Source organism: Neofelis nebulosa, chromosome 8, assembly GCF_028018385.1.
Source record: "Neofelis nebulosa isolate mNeoNeb1 chromosome 8, mNeoNeb1.pri, whole genome shotgun sequence".
Classification (NCBI taxonomy): domain Eukaryota; kingdom Metazoa; phylum Chordata; class Mammalia; order Carnivora; family Felidae; genus Neofelis; species Neofelis nebulosa.
The window spans coordinates 20886457-20900812 of NC_080789.1; the positions used below are offsets into that span (position 1 = coordinate 20886457).

A 14356-nucleotide genomic window follows, 5' to 3' on the forward strand; every position below is an offset into this window, starting at 1 on the left:
ATAGCAGCACTCTCAACAATCGCCAAATTATGGAAAGAGCCTAAATGTCCATCAACTGATGAATGGATAAAGAAATTGTGGTTTATATACACAATGGAATACTACGTGGCAATGAGAAAGAATGAAATATGGCCTTTTGTAGCAACGTGGATGGAACTGGAGAATGTGATGCTAAGTGAAATAAGCCATACAGAGAAAGACAGATACCATATGGTTTCACTCTTATGTGGATCCTGAGAAACGTAACAGAAACCCATGGGGGAGGGGAAGGGAAAAAAAAAAAAAAAAAAAGAGGTTAGAGTGGGAGAGAGCCAAAGCATAAGAGACTGTTAAAAACTGAGAACAAACTGAGGGTTGATGGGGGGTGGGAGGGAGGGCAGGGTGGGTGATGGGTATTGAGGAGGGCACCTTTTGGGATGAGCACTGGGTGTTGTATGGAAACCAATTTGACAGTAAATTTCATATATTAAAAAATAAATAAATAAATAAATAAATTAAAAACAAACAAACAAACAAAAAAAAAACAAAAACAAAAAAAAAAAAAAGAAAAAAACAACAGTGTCAGAAAAAGTAAAATATTTTGAAATAAATTTAACCAAGCAGGTGAAATATTTGTACACTGAAAACCACAAAACGCTGATGAAAGAAATTGAAGAAGACCCAAGTAAGTGATAAGATATCCCATGCTAATGAATTGGAAGAATATTGTTATAATGTCCATGCCACCTAAAGTAGTCTACAGATTGAATAAAATCTGTAGCAAAATTCCAGTGGCATTTTTCACAGAAATAGAACAATCCTAAAATTTGTATGGACTCACACACACACACAAAACTCCAATAGCCAAAACAATATAAATAAAGAAGGCCAAAACTGGAGGCATCACAATTACTGATTTCAAACTATATTACAAAGCTATAGTGATTGATACAATATGGTATTAGGATAAAAATCACACATAGATCAATGGAACAGAAAAGAGGGTACAGAAATAAATTCATGCATATATAGTCAGTTAATTTATGACAAAAGAGCCAAGAATACACAATGGGAAAAGGAAGTCTCTTCAATAAATAAATGCTAGGGAAACAGAACAGCCACATTCAAAAGAATGAAACTGGACCTCTAACCTTACACCATACACAAAAATCAACTCAAAATGGATTAAATACTTGAATGGAATACCTGAAACTGTAAAACTCCCAGAAGAAAACATCGGAGCTTGACAATGTCAGGTAAGCTCCTTGACATTGGTCTTGGCAATGTTCTTTTAGATTTGATATCCAAAGTAAGGGCAACAAAAGAAAATAAATATGTGTTACTACATCAAACTAGCAACCTATTCAATGGGAGAAAATATTTGCAAATCATGTATCTGATAAGGGGTTAATATCCAGAATATATAAAGAACTCATACAACTCAATAACCAAAAAGGACATGATCCAATTTAAAAATGGCAGAAGATCTACATAGACATTTTTCTTAAGATGACACACAAATGGCTAACAGGTACATGAAAAGATGCTCAATATCACTAATCAGAGAAATGCAAATTAAAACCACAATGAGGTATCACCTCACACCTACTAGGGTTTCTGTTATCAAAAAGACAAGAAATAACAAATGTTTATGAGAATGTATAAAGAGAAGGGGGCCCTTGTACACTATTGTGTACAATAAGAGAAGGGGGCCCTTGTACACTATTGGTTAGAATATAAATTAGTACAGGAACGATAGAAAACAGTATGGAAGTTCCTAAGAAAATTAACACTAGAACTACTATATGATCCAGCAATCCTATTTCTAGGTGTGTATCCAGCAATCCTATTTCTAGGTGTGTATCCAAAAGAAATTAAATCATTATCTTGAAGAGATGTCTGTACCCCCATGTTCATTGCAGCATTATTTACAATAGCCAAGACATAGAGGCAACTTGAAGGTCTATCAATGGATAAAGAACATTTGGTAATTATCTGTACAATATTATTTAATATTATTAATGTAGTATTATTCAGCCATAAAAAAGAAGGAAATCTTGCCATTTGCAATACATGGGTGAACCTAGAGGGCATTATGCTTCATGAAATAAGTCAAAGAAGACAAATACTGTATGATCTCACTTGAATGTATAATCTAAAAATAAACAAAAACAAATGCAAAAAAAAAAAAACCCATTAAACTCATAGAAACAGAATGATTGGTGATCACCAGAGTTAAGGGGTGGGGAAATCTGGGTGAGGTTGGTACAAGGGTACAAACTGTCAATTATAAAATGAATAATGTCTGTGGAGCTAATGTATAATATGCTGAATACAGTTGATAATACTGTATTATACAAGTGGAATTTGCTGAGAGAACTTAAGTGTTCTCACCACGCACACATACATATATACACACACACATACAAAGTAATATATGAGATGATGAATGTGGGACTCTTCACAATTTATACATGTATATAATCATCATGCTGTTTACTTTAAATATATTATTATTTTGTTTTTAAATTATACCTCAATAAACCTGAAAAAAGAGAAATAGAGTTGTGTATTAAATCATTGTTGCTATGACAACTGCTCTTCTCCCATTTAAACAACCATGTTGGATTATAAAACTCCACAAGCAGACAACATCAGAGTTGGGAGAAAGCTGACAGATCATCTATTGCGACCACCTCATATTCCAGATGAGGAAGCTGGGGTCTATAACAGTTCCATGATAGGTCCAAAACCATACAACAACTTCATCAGCAGAGTAAAAACTAAAATCAGATCTTCTTGTCTCAAACTCTTCAATCACGATGACTGCTAAGACTTAACAACAGAAGCCTAATGAAAAATCATTTTACATTGTGATCTACTTACTAAAGAGTGGAGAATGTGATAAGCAGAACCAATCAATACTTGAGTATATTCCGCAAATAAACTCTGATGAAAAGGCATACTTGTCCACAAAATCTGAGTCCTAAGAGTGCACTAGGTGGATGCATGACAGGTGTAGGGGTATAAAGAAGTGAATTTCAGAGCAAATGGTCACATAGATAAAGATCTTCATAGCATAGACAGACCAGATACTCTTGTGGCACAAGGCCTCATTGAAAGTTGCACTAAACATACCGACCTGTTTTACTGAGATCTTGCATATGGGCAATGGTGGTGAGGATCCACTGGCAGTGACTCTAACTTGCTCACCTCACAGAAAAATCACATCATTAGGAACAAATATAGTTAAGGCATTTTTTAAAAAATGTTTTAGCAGGGAAGCAATGATCCATGCTGCTCTTTGGATATGAAATGAGAATTAAGTTTTGAGGGCACCTGGGTGGATCAAGTCAGTTAAGTGTCCAACTCTTGATTTTGTCTCAGGTCATGATTCATACTTTGTGAGACTGAGCCCCACATCTGGCTGTGTGCTGACAGTGCAGAGCCTGCTTGAGATTCTCTCTTCCTCTCTCTCTCCTCTCTCTCTCTCTCTCTCTCTCTCTCTCTCTCTCTCTGTCCCTCCCCCGCTCTAAATAAATAAATAAATTTAAAAAAAGAAATAAGAATTAAGTTTTGATGTGACTTTTTATTTCACAAATTAACTTCAGACTTACAATACCATACAATATATTTTCCACATTGCAACAGATCATAGTGATTAAGAACAGATTCTGGAGCCAGACATTCTAGATTCAAGTCTGGACAAGATCTATGACCTTGCATATGGCACTTCTCGGCCTCAGTTTCCTCATATGTCAACTAAGGATAAAGATAAAATCTACCTCAAAAGAGTTATCATGAAGATTAGATGAGTCATGTACTTAGAACAGTACCTGTTGCTAACAAGCACTCAATAAAATATTAGTCATTGCTCATTGCTACTAAGAAAGACCTAAAGAATTTAGTCTTCTAGAAAAGCACATATACCATTCAATTTTTCCTATTTTGTTAGGTTCTTCAGGATGTGACCTCTAATAACCTCTAAGTACTACCTATTTCTCAGCTGTCTGTCCACAACCTTTCCCCATTACCATTCCTGCCTCTAGCCATTCTAAACTATCCCCACAGTATGTACTGTGCTATGTCACAACTCCATAAACATGTGTATGACATCTTTTCTACCTGGAGTGCCTCCTCCATCCCTCAATCCTGTTCCACTAGGACAAGCCCTACTCTCCCTCTTCTAGAAATCACCATTCTGGATCCCTTCCCCAATCCCCAAGTGGATATAGGTTCTCCTCCCTCCATGCTTCACTGAGACTCTGCATACTTTTATTATAAGCCTTATCCTTTTATTTTGTAATTGTCTACATATATAACTCTGTCCCCTCTAGACTATTCTTTCATTGGTGTATCCCAAGTGTCTAGCACTTAGAAGGCATTCAATAAATTTCTGTAGAAGGATGAAAGAAAAAGAGGGAGAGAAAGGGGTCCATGAACAATTACTGAATACCTACTACGTCCTTACTATTTTATCTGATGCTAGAAATACAAGATAAAGAAATAGTATCTGCCTTAATTTTGTCCCAACTTCACTGAAGAATTGACAAATAATGTTATATATATTCAAAGTATAAAACATGCTGATACGATTTACATATACGTTACAGAATGATTACTAAGGTTAAGATAATTCACACACCCAATACATAGTTAATTCCTCTTTGTGTGTGGTGAAAATTCTTAAGATCTCAGCAACTTTCAAGTATACAAAAGAAGTCTATACACATCTTTCTCCAAACAGAATATTTAGCATTTAATTCAAATATTACACATTTGCAATGTGCCTAGCACTGTGCTAAGTGCTGAAATAGGTGTAAAAGGAGACAATCTGCTCTCAGCCCTGAGGGATGCTTGATCTCATAGGCAGACCACAATTACAACCACAAGTTCTAGTCCAATCCCTGATCTCCAAGTGAAACTGGGGCTCACAGTTACCCAAAGCTATCAGCTCCACTAGTGGAGGAGGCTGAGACTAATCTACAGGTCTCCAAACTTAATTTCTTACTCCCTTATCTATAACATGATTTCCACTTGGAGAAGAATGATATAAAATAAAAAGTTAAGTTGAGCATATGCTAATACATCTAATATTGACAAGAATACATTTCAATGGTTTGCTTCACTATCAGAAATTTTAATGGTACTAGGAAATTTAGAAAGTGAGATTTATGGTACTCAACTCAAGTGCATTGATACCAAGCAAGCCCTTTTCCCTACTGTGGGTCCTTTTCTTCATTCATTTTACAAACTTTCCTGCAGTAGACCCTTTGATGCAGGGATGAAAGACAAAATATCTCCTCCTCCAGTACAAAATCCACTCTCATTTGTGTTACAAAACAAGCATTACCCCAAGGGTTAGCTTCTTGGGAAACATGAATTCAAGCACCATAGATGGAGCTTTCAAGGTCTGAGGTTCAGAAATAAATATTGATGGGTGAATCACAGCACACATCAATGAGAGAGTAAAATTTTAGATCTATCGATGGTTGAATCATTTCACTTGAGGAATTCTCATTGGTTTGGGGCACCTGGGTGGCTCAGTCAGTTAAGTGTCCAACTTCAGCAGGGGTCATAATCTCACAGTTCATGGGTTTGAGCCCCATGTTGGGCTCTGTGCTGACAGCTCAGAGTGTGGAGCCTGCTTCAGATTCTATGTCTCCCTCTCTGTCTACCCTTCCCCTGCTCGTGCTCTGTCTCTCTCTCTCTCTCAAAAATAAATAAAAGTTAAGAATTCTCATTGGTTTTAGAAGTCAAATAAAACCACAAAAAGTTGATGCTTCTTTCATTATAAAATAAAATACAATAAAATAACTGCCAACTATACAAATAGCACTACTCAGGGATTATGACAATAGACAATCATGTTAACTTGTGTTCATTCCTATTGCTTTAAGAAAATGGCATATAGGGGCGCCTGGGTGGCGCAGTCGGTTAAGCGTCCGACTTCAGCCAGGTCACGATCTCGCGGTCCGTGAGTTCGAGCCCCGCGTCAGGCTCTGGGCCGATGGCTTGGAGCCTGGAGCCTGTTTCCGATTCTGTGTCTCCCTCTCTCTCTGCCCCTCCCCCGTTCATGCTCTGTCTCTCTCTGTCCCAAAAATAAATAAAAAACGTTGAAAAAAAAAATTAAAAAAAAAAAAAAAAAGAAAATGGCATATATATATATATACACACACACACACACACACACACACACACACGCCTCTTGTCTCTCCCTCCCTCCCCTCTCTCCATATATATATTATAATATAAATACAAATACAATATATTTAATATAAATATATATTTTATATTTTTTAATATTTTATATTTTTATATATTTTTTAAAATATTTATATTTATATTTATATTTTATTTATATATTTTATATTATATATATTATTATATAAATATAAATACAATATATATAAATATAAATAATATATATATGGAGAACTAATTCAGTAGGAGTCTTTCCTTGGCTCCAAGTTGTGGATTCTGATTTTGTTGGCTAGGAACCAATATTTAAATAGTAATGCAGCTGGATATTTATATATAAGTGGGACCTTCACTTAGTATCTGATCAGGATACTAAGTTGTTGTTGTTCTCACCATGAAGTATCATCAGTTACTTGAGGACAACTGCATAAAGAAGGCAAAGAGAATTAACACCTATCAAGTGCCCAACTTATGTTGAACACAACATTGTACATATATTATGTCACTGAATTCACTGGAGTGTAATTCCATTGGAGGTAAGACTAATTCACTACTATCTCCTTAGTGTGTTCCATATTGCTTGGGATACTCTAGGTGCTCAATAAATGTTGAATGTATCCTTATACAGCCCTACAAATCACATGGTCGACAGGTGAAGTGGTGCTCAAACTTGGTGAAATTTTTTCCACCCCACCAGCATATCTTTAATGAGCAATATTCCTTTGGGATTCTGAAGGCCATGATTTGTTGACTAGCTGAAAAACATGACATTTTGGACAACAACAAAAAAAAATTGAGATACAAACTATGGTATTACTCACCTGCTTTCTACAAGGAGCAGAATATCGCAGAATCTATACCGATTAGTGCAATATCAAGAACAGCTCTGAAATATGACATAGTACTCAAGAAGTTGGTGTCTAGGGTCAGAGAAGATTTATGTTCAAATTCTACCAATTACTAGCAAGTTCTCTGAACCCCAGTTTCTTCCTCTGTGTAACAAGGACAGTATAGAACAAATTCTGTCTAAACCCCACTATTCTTCTACTCTAGACTTGCACCAGAGCAATTGAAAGATGCTGGAAAAAAGCCACTCAACCATGTTGACTGTAAATGAATGTTCACAAAATCTCAAATGGGAGCTTAGCACAAGATTTCCCCAAAGTCCTACCTTTTTATAGTAAACTGACCTTTCAATTCTCCAAAGTAAGTCACCAAACTCAAGACATCTTCTTCAAATATTAACTTCATCTCATATTCCATTTCTAAAGAGGCACTCAGGGGAACCTGGGTGGCTCAGTCTGTTCAGCATCCAACTTCAGCTCAGGTCATGATCTCAGGGTCATGAGTTCAATCCCCACACTGAGCTCATTGCTGTCAGCACAGAGCCTGCTCAGATCCTCTATCCCCCTCTTGTGTTCGCTCTCTCTCTCTCTCTCTCAAAAATAAATTTAAAAAAAGAGGCACTCAGCTTAGAACCAACTCCAAATCACCAACCAACTTGAACCCATAGCTTCTGCCTTCTCTGCTTTTGAAATGAAGATGTCTGTTCTTACAATCACCCCTTCACATATCCCCTTTCACCCACTCAAGGACTTTCCCCTAGAATTCTTCCCTCTCTCACTGTATCAGCAGTGTCTCCCTCTCTACTGAGTCACTCACATTGCAGATAAACATCCTTTACTTTCAAAAACATTCCTCAACTCAGAATCCCCTTCCAGCTACTATCACATTTCCCTACACCTGCCTACCACAAAACTGTGGGTGGAGTCAGCAATAAAACCATTCTCTTTTAAACCGATTCGAGTGGGCTTTCTGCCCTTTCCATTCCACTCTGTACCTCTTGTCAAAGTCACCTGCAAATCCCCGTCTTGTCAAACCCCATAGTTATTTCTCTGTCTTTATTTTCCTTGGTTCTCTCACTACCTCTTCCATCTTAAAATCTTTTCCATACTTTGCCTTTAGGATACCACACTCCATTTCCTCTGCCTCACTAGGAACTTCTCCTAGGACTGATGAATTTATATATAATTTACAGGATCCACTGAGAAATGAAAATGTGGGGCCCTTAAAAAATTAAGAATTCCAAGACAGCAATAGTAAACCATTAAACTGAACCCTGTGCACACACCTGTAAAAATTGCATGCCCATGAAGCTAGCTCTGGTTCCTCTTTGTCTCAAGGTTAGAGGATCCACAAGCACAAATTAAACCATTTTCTTCTTTCTGTCTATGCCTTCCCCCTAATGCTCTCATTTGTTCTCCAGGTTTAATAATCATATCTATGCTGATGATATCTAAATTACATCTCTAGTCCCAACTTCTCCTAAGCTCCGGATTTCTTTATCCAATTGCCTCCTTGGCATCTCCACCAGTATGTCTAGGAGATATTTCAAACTTGATAAGACCAAAAAATAAAAATAAAATAAAATAAAACAAAACAAACAAAAAAAACTTTTGAGTTTGCCCACATCCGCCGCACAAAGCTGCCCCTGCCTTGGTGCTCTGATTTTGGTAAATGACATCTTCATTCTCCCAGTTGCTCATGCCCAAACTTGAAAGTCATTCTTGATTCCTGTTTATATCAGATGCAATATATCAAAAAATCCTATCAAAATATATCCCTAACCTGATCAACTTTCTACGTTCTGCTTGCACTCTAGCTTGATACTTGGCACGTAAGAGGAACACAATAAATATGTGCCAACGAACCAATGGGCAAATGGGGTTGTTTGAAAATTATGAGGCAATTAGTATAAAATTCTTATTACAAGTTGGTTTTCAATAAGTGGTAACTGTAAATAACGTGATTAATAATAAAGTACATCATCATTGTGGCAGAGACTAGCTAGTTATTCATCAAACCTAGTTGTTTTGTTTTTTTTTTTCCCCTGGGCACACAGCTAGACTGTCATTTCCTAAGCTCCCTCTCCTGCAGTATGTGTGCCCACATGCCTGAATTCCAAACAGTAGAACAAGTGATGTGTGCCTCCCTGGCTCATAGAAACTTTCTCTGCATGAAATCATTCACTCTCTCTTCAGGGTCTGTCAGTGGGTTGATATACCCCAGGCTAACCTTGGAAACCACGTGTTGATGATGGCAAAGGCGAGCCTTGGGCCCCTGGAAATGGGGCAGAGTTTGACTTCCTCCCTGAAGGGCAACTGGACTTGACCTGAGTGGGAGACTTCTTTTGTGTTCAGCCCCAGGAATTTTGATGTTTTCTGCTTTGGCAACCAGAGTTACTTTAATCAACACAAACTCATCACTTCTATAGCAGCAGGTCTCTGAGGTATGTGCAGTTTCAAAAGGAGAGCCCCACAAAGGACTGGCTTAAGAATCCCAGTTGCAGGATGTTGGAAGTAGACTCTGAAAGTATCCTTTCCAGTAATTATTCTATGTGACCTCAGGAGTCAGGCCAAAAGTAATCTTAGGATTTTTGTCTTTTTGTTCTCTGGCACATAGTGGGCACTCAGTAAGTATTTGTTAAATGAACAGATGATGGGGAGAAAAAGCCCTTGGTACTTAGAAGTGCATATTCTTTACTTCCCATGGGAATCTCAGGGAAGCATTTGGATTATAGGACAATTACTTTCAATGACTTGTAGAAATTACATAAGTGCTTTGTAGATGGCCAATGTGTCTCATTTTTATAAAACTACAGCTGCTTAAATATAAATAAAAGTGCAAATCAGGTCATTTTTGTGGCTTTTTCCTATCAACATACAAATTAACAAGGTTCTTACGGTAACATATTAGTTTATTAAGTCTAAAAGGTAGCTAAATCGGACTTAAATTTATTTTTAATGACTTGCTTAGCTGAAAATGTATGTTAATTCTGCAGCTAATCCCCATTATCATTTAGCATCATCAAGTGAAATGCAAATGGTTACCTGGACACATGAACCCCTGGTTCCTGACTATACTGGCTTGCCAGCATTGCTCAGAAAATGAAGCTGATCTCACAATCATGCATTCAGTCTCTTTTGTGGGACTGGTGAGCATCCTTCAGCTGCCCTGCTCCATTTGATCCCCTTTTGCTTCCACTCTGCCCTGTGACAGCATCTACAGTGCTATGATGTAATTGTTTTGTTTTTGTGTTTTCTTCCTAACTGAATGAAAGGTAAGGCAACACAAGGTGTTACTCTTCTATAATTCTCAAAGTTCAAGTCAGAACTTGAATTTAGTAGGTGCTTAATAAACGTTGAATGAATGAATGAAAAAATATTGAAAAAGTTCATCCAGTAGTCATCTGGAGACTAAGAAAACAGCATCATCAATGCATCATAAATTCAGTTACTGGGGTTCTTAGTGGCAATCTCACATAAATGCAAAGACGTCAGCTAAGCTTGATGCTCAAAATTTACTCAGTCGGCCATCATGCACTCAACAGCGCTGTGTACAGAATGGTAAATAATTAACAGTCTGTGCTCTTAGGGTGCTCAGTCTACAGGAGGCAAAAGACTTGTAAAAAGATACATTAACAAGCCAAGAGGTGTTTAATGCTATAACAGAAGTGCATACAAAGTGCATTGGGGCACAGCTCTGGGAACAGTTTATTGCCTCAAAAAAAAAAAGGCACTTGAAAGAGAAGCAGACTTTCAGTTTTATATGGAAAGATGCTAAAAGGTTTGGTGTGGAGAAAGAGGGGTTTCTCACAAACAACACCCCATTTATTTTGTACAGAGTTTGATTAAAGAAATCTTTATTGATTGAGGAATATGGCTTAGAAAGTTTCATGGACATAATGGATTATGTAGCACCTCTTCATCTTGTCTAGTTCTTTCAATAAAACAGACATGATAAATGACCTTCTTTCTTTTAGCAACAGTTCATCAAAATTTAAGGTGATATAAAAACTCAGTAATCACAAAGTGATGGATGGAGATAGACCACTAGGAAGAGCCCTAGTGAAATGATTTCCAGGGAATAATTAATAGCCCCATATATGGAGACAGTGATGTTAAGAGGCATGTATGCCACCTAGTAAATGAGGTTTTTTTGTCATCTCCTAGTTCTGGGTAGGAAAGATGCAGAGGAGTGAGGAACCATTCTCCAGATAAATAAGGACACATCCCAATAATACCTGAAAAGTACCACTGTGGAGAAAGAGACCTAAGAACCAATGAACATACATCCTCCACTTACAGAATGCTGTATAATTTTGTGCTTGGAAATCTAAAGTAATTTCAAGAACAAATGAGAAAACAGTTCTTGAACTAATGCATATGGAAGCCTGGATATTGATTTCCTGGACTATGGATCACCTTGCCACACTACCAAAGTTTATTTATTGCCCTGCAGTGTCTAAAAGAAGGGCTTGAAAACCCTAATTAAAATTCAAATGAAGGCAATCATCAGATAAAAGTGACCCAATGGCTAAGGGATTAAAATAAATTATGCTATGATGGTATTTGAAGAAAATAGAAGATCAGGATGGTTTTCTAAAAAATAAAAAAAAAAATCAGACAAATATATGGAATGACAAACTGTCGTGTTTCAAGGACTATGCTATAAAAAAAAAATAATGAAAACTGAAAATAAATCCTCAGTGTATTCATTTCGTTTTTCAATAGACAACTGAGGCTGTTTAACTGAATTCCATCAGCTGAAAAACATGATAAAGATGTCTAAAGAAAGTGAAATAATTACTTTGTGGACTTTTAAAAACAGGAGTCATATGATGCTCTGGAGTTATAAATAAGGTACATTTAAAATGAGATTGGCTGCATAACTGCATAAAATACTACAGGAAAATGTCAAAAGTGCTGATTGTGTCCCTGAGCTTGGGATCTTCTCAGCCCCTTTCTGGCAACCCTTCCTACACAGTTACATATACCTTGCATTTCATCAACTTGTCCCTCCCATCACTGCTTCAGGCCACTCTATCCCTTTATGAAATTCTCCTCAAAGTATCCTAATCTGAACATGCTTTTTGCTCTCTACTAAGACTCTGAAGTGGGATTCTGGCATCGGATTGCTCATGTGTTTGAGAAATACAGGCAAAACCTCTTTGCCAAGAGGAAAGGGAAGACCCATGACCCAGGCCAAGGGTGACATCAGTTACTCAGGTTGTAACCAGCGGTGGCATGGAATGAAGGACAGCTGGAAGGGAAGGTGCTGGGTGGTTAAGTGGCCAAGGCATTTATTGCTATGGTGATGGTAGTGATTATAAATAGCACCAAGTGTCTTGGCTTCTTCTCACAGCCCTAGAAGGTGTACAAATGGAAAATGAGAAATTTAAATCAGTGAATATACAATTAAGAGCATACATGGATAAGCGAGAAAGTTCCCATAGCTACTCATCTCCTACAGTATAGGCATCTCTCATCTTCTAGAATCACAGAGCAGATATGGCCAAGGACCAAGCCCAGAGCCAGACTGTAAAGGCTGTAGAGCTGCTGTGCAATCACATAATCAGTTTCATCAGGTGTAGGATATTAAGGTATGGTCACACCCTGATAAATGGGCAGACACAGACAATGCTGAAAACTCTGAACCCAGAAAATCCTCCTATACATGGGGCTAGGCATTTCCTAAGAAAATCAGATAAACCTCTCCCTGCATAATAACCTGTTGATGCTTCATCGCCCTCACCCTGCCCCACCCTCAGGACCCACTCCTACCACCTCTCATTGCCTCTAGGTCTATACCCTAAAATTAGGTCATAGTAAAGCCCAGAGGGAGGAGTATCAGACAGCCTACACACCTTAACATTTATAGAACCTTGCCAATCTGCATTGTCAGGAACCAGGAGATTTATGAGTTTCCAATGACATCGGTCAATGAATTAATTCACTGATGGTATACACTCACCCAAGATTTAGGATTTAATGCTTTTGCTCGGGCACCAGAGAGTGGCATCAGTGATCTGACAAACTGTCAAATTAAAGCTTGGACTCAAAGGTGGCTTAAGTTTATGACATCAAACTGAACCTCCCTGCCATCCTGTACAGTAGGGGTCAGCAAACTATGGCCTGTGGGCCAAATCTGGACTGCTGTCTGTTTTGGTATAGTTCACAAACTAAGAATAGTTTTTCAGTTCTTTTAATGTTAAGAAACAAGCACACAAACAACAACAAAAATTATCAGTCTTTGGCAAGAACAATTGTTGAATTTTGTCTCCTGACAAAATATTTACCATCTGGCCCTGTATAGAAGTTGCATGAGTGGACTTCTATTTTAGGGGAAAGAGTCTAAAGCCTTAGAGAGATGGGATGCTGAAGTGGATCTATTATGAGCAATCATCACTCTGTAACCATAACTCCTACTCTTCATGAGGACTAAGGAGGGTGGCACCCTTGAAAAGCCTGCAGTGGCTGTCCTCTGCAGGTAAAGATGGTACGGGGCAGGAAGGATGCTGAAATGAAATTGAGTTCTTTGGTCTCAATGGAGATAAAAGGATCCAAGAATGGTAGGAGCCAGCCGGTGGTACTTGACTGTCAGTGACAAGATGAATGCAACCAACCACAGGGATGAGGGGTAATCAGAGCCTTGATCCACAAGGATCTGTGGTGACAACTAAATTATTGGAAGATTTGAAGAAATGAAATAAAAATAGATTATCGATCTATGAAAGTGCTACTTCTGGACACATATGAGAGGAAAAAATTCTATGTGTGATGGGCCAAAATCTAATGCAGTCACTATAGTGGGGATTCTCAGCCTCTTACCAAGTTTCACTGACCCACAGCTTCTCAACAGAGGGAGAGGCTGAGTCCTTCTGAGGATGACCCTACAATGCTGCCTCAAGCATCCCTCAAGCCTTCCATGGAGGATCCTGTGGCTGTTTCTAGGGTGACTATGTACTAGAGAAAGGAAAATACTCAGAACTTCCATAAACTAGACACTGGATCTGAATTTACACTGCCGTCTGAAATACTGCTTTGGTGCACCATTCAATGGGAGGCAACTAGTGGAGACAGGTGATAGGAGTCTTGGCTTGAGTTCACCTCACTATAGATCCAGTGAACCCAGAGACTTACTTCAGGGTTATTTCCCCACTGCCAGGATGTACAGCGGAAATAGATATATTTATCAATTGGCAACCCTCCACATTGGTTCACTGATTCATTGAGTGAGGGACAAACGGATACTCCTAGAACTACTCCATCCAATAGAATAAACTGAAATCATTGCCACACCTAGGGGAATTGCAGAGATTGGTGCTACCATCCAA

General features: G+C 38.0%; 1 protein-coding gene across 5 annotated transcripts in view; it reads right to left on the reverse strand.

Annotated features, from left to right (window-relative positions):
- Nucleotides 1-14356, reverse strand: part of ANO4 (anoctamin 4) — a 426134-nt gene that overhangs the window by 255045 nt on the left and 156733 nt on the right. The gene's annotated exons all lie outside the window — the stretch shown is intronic.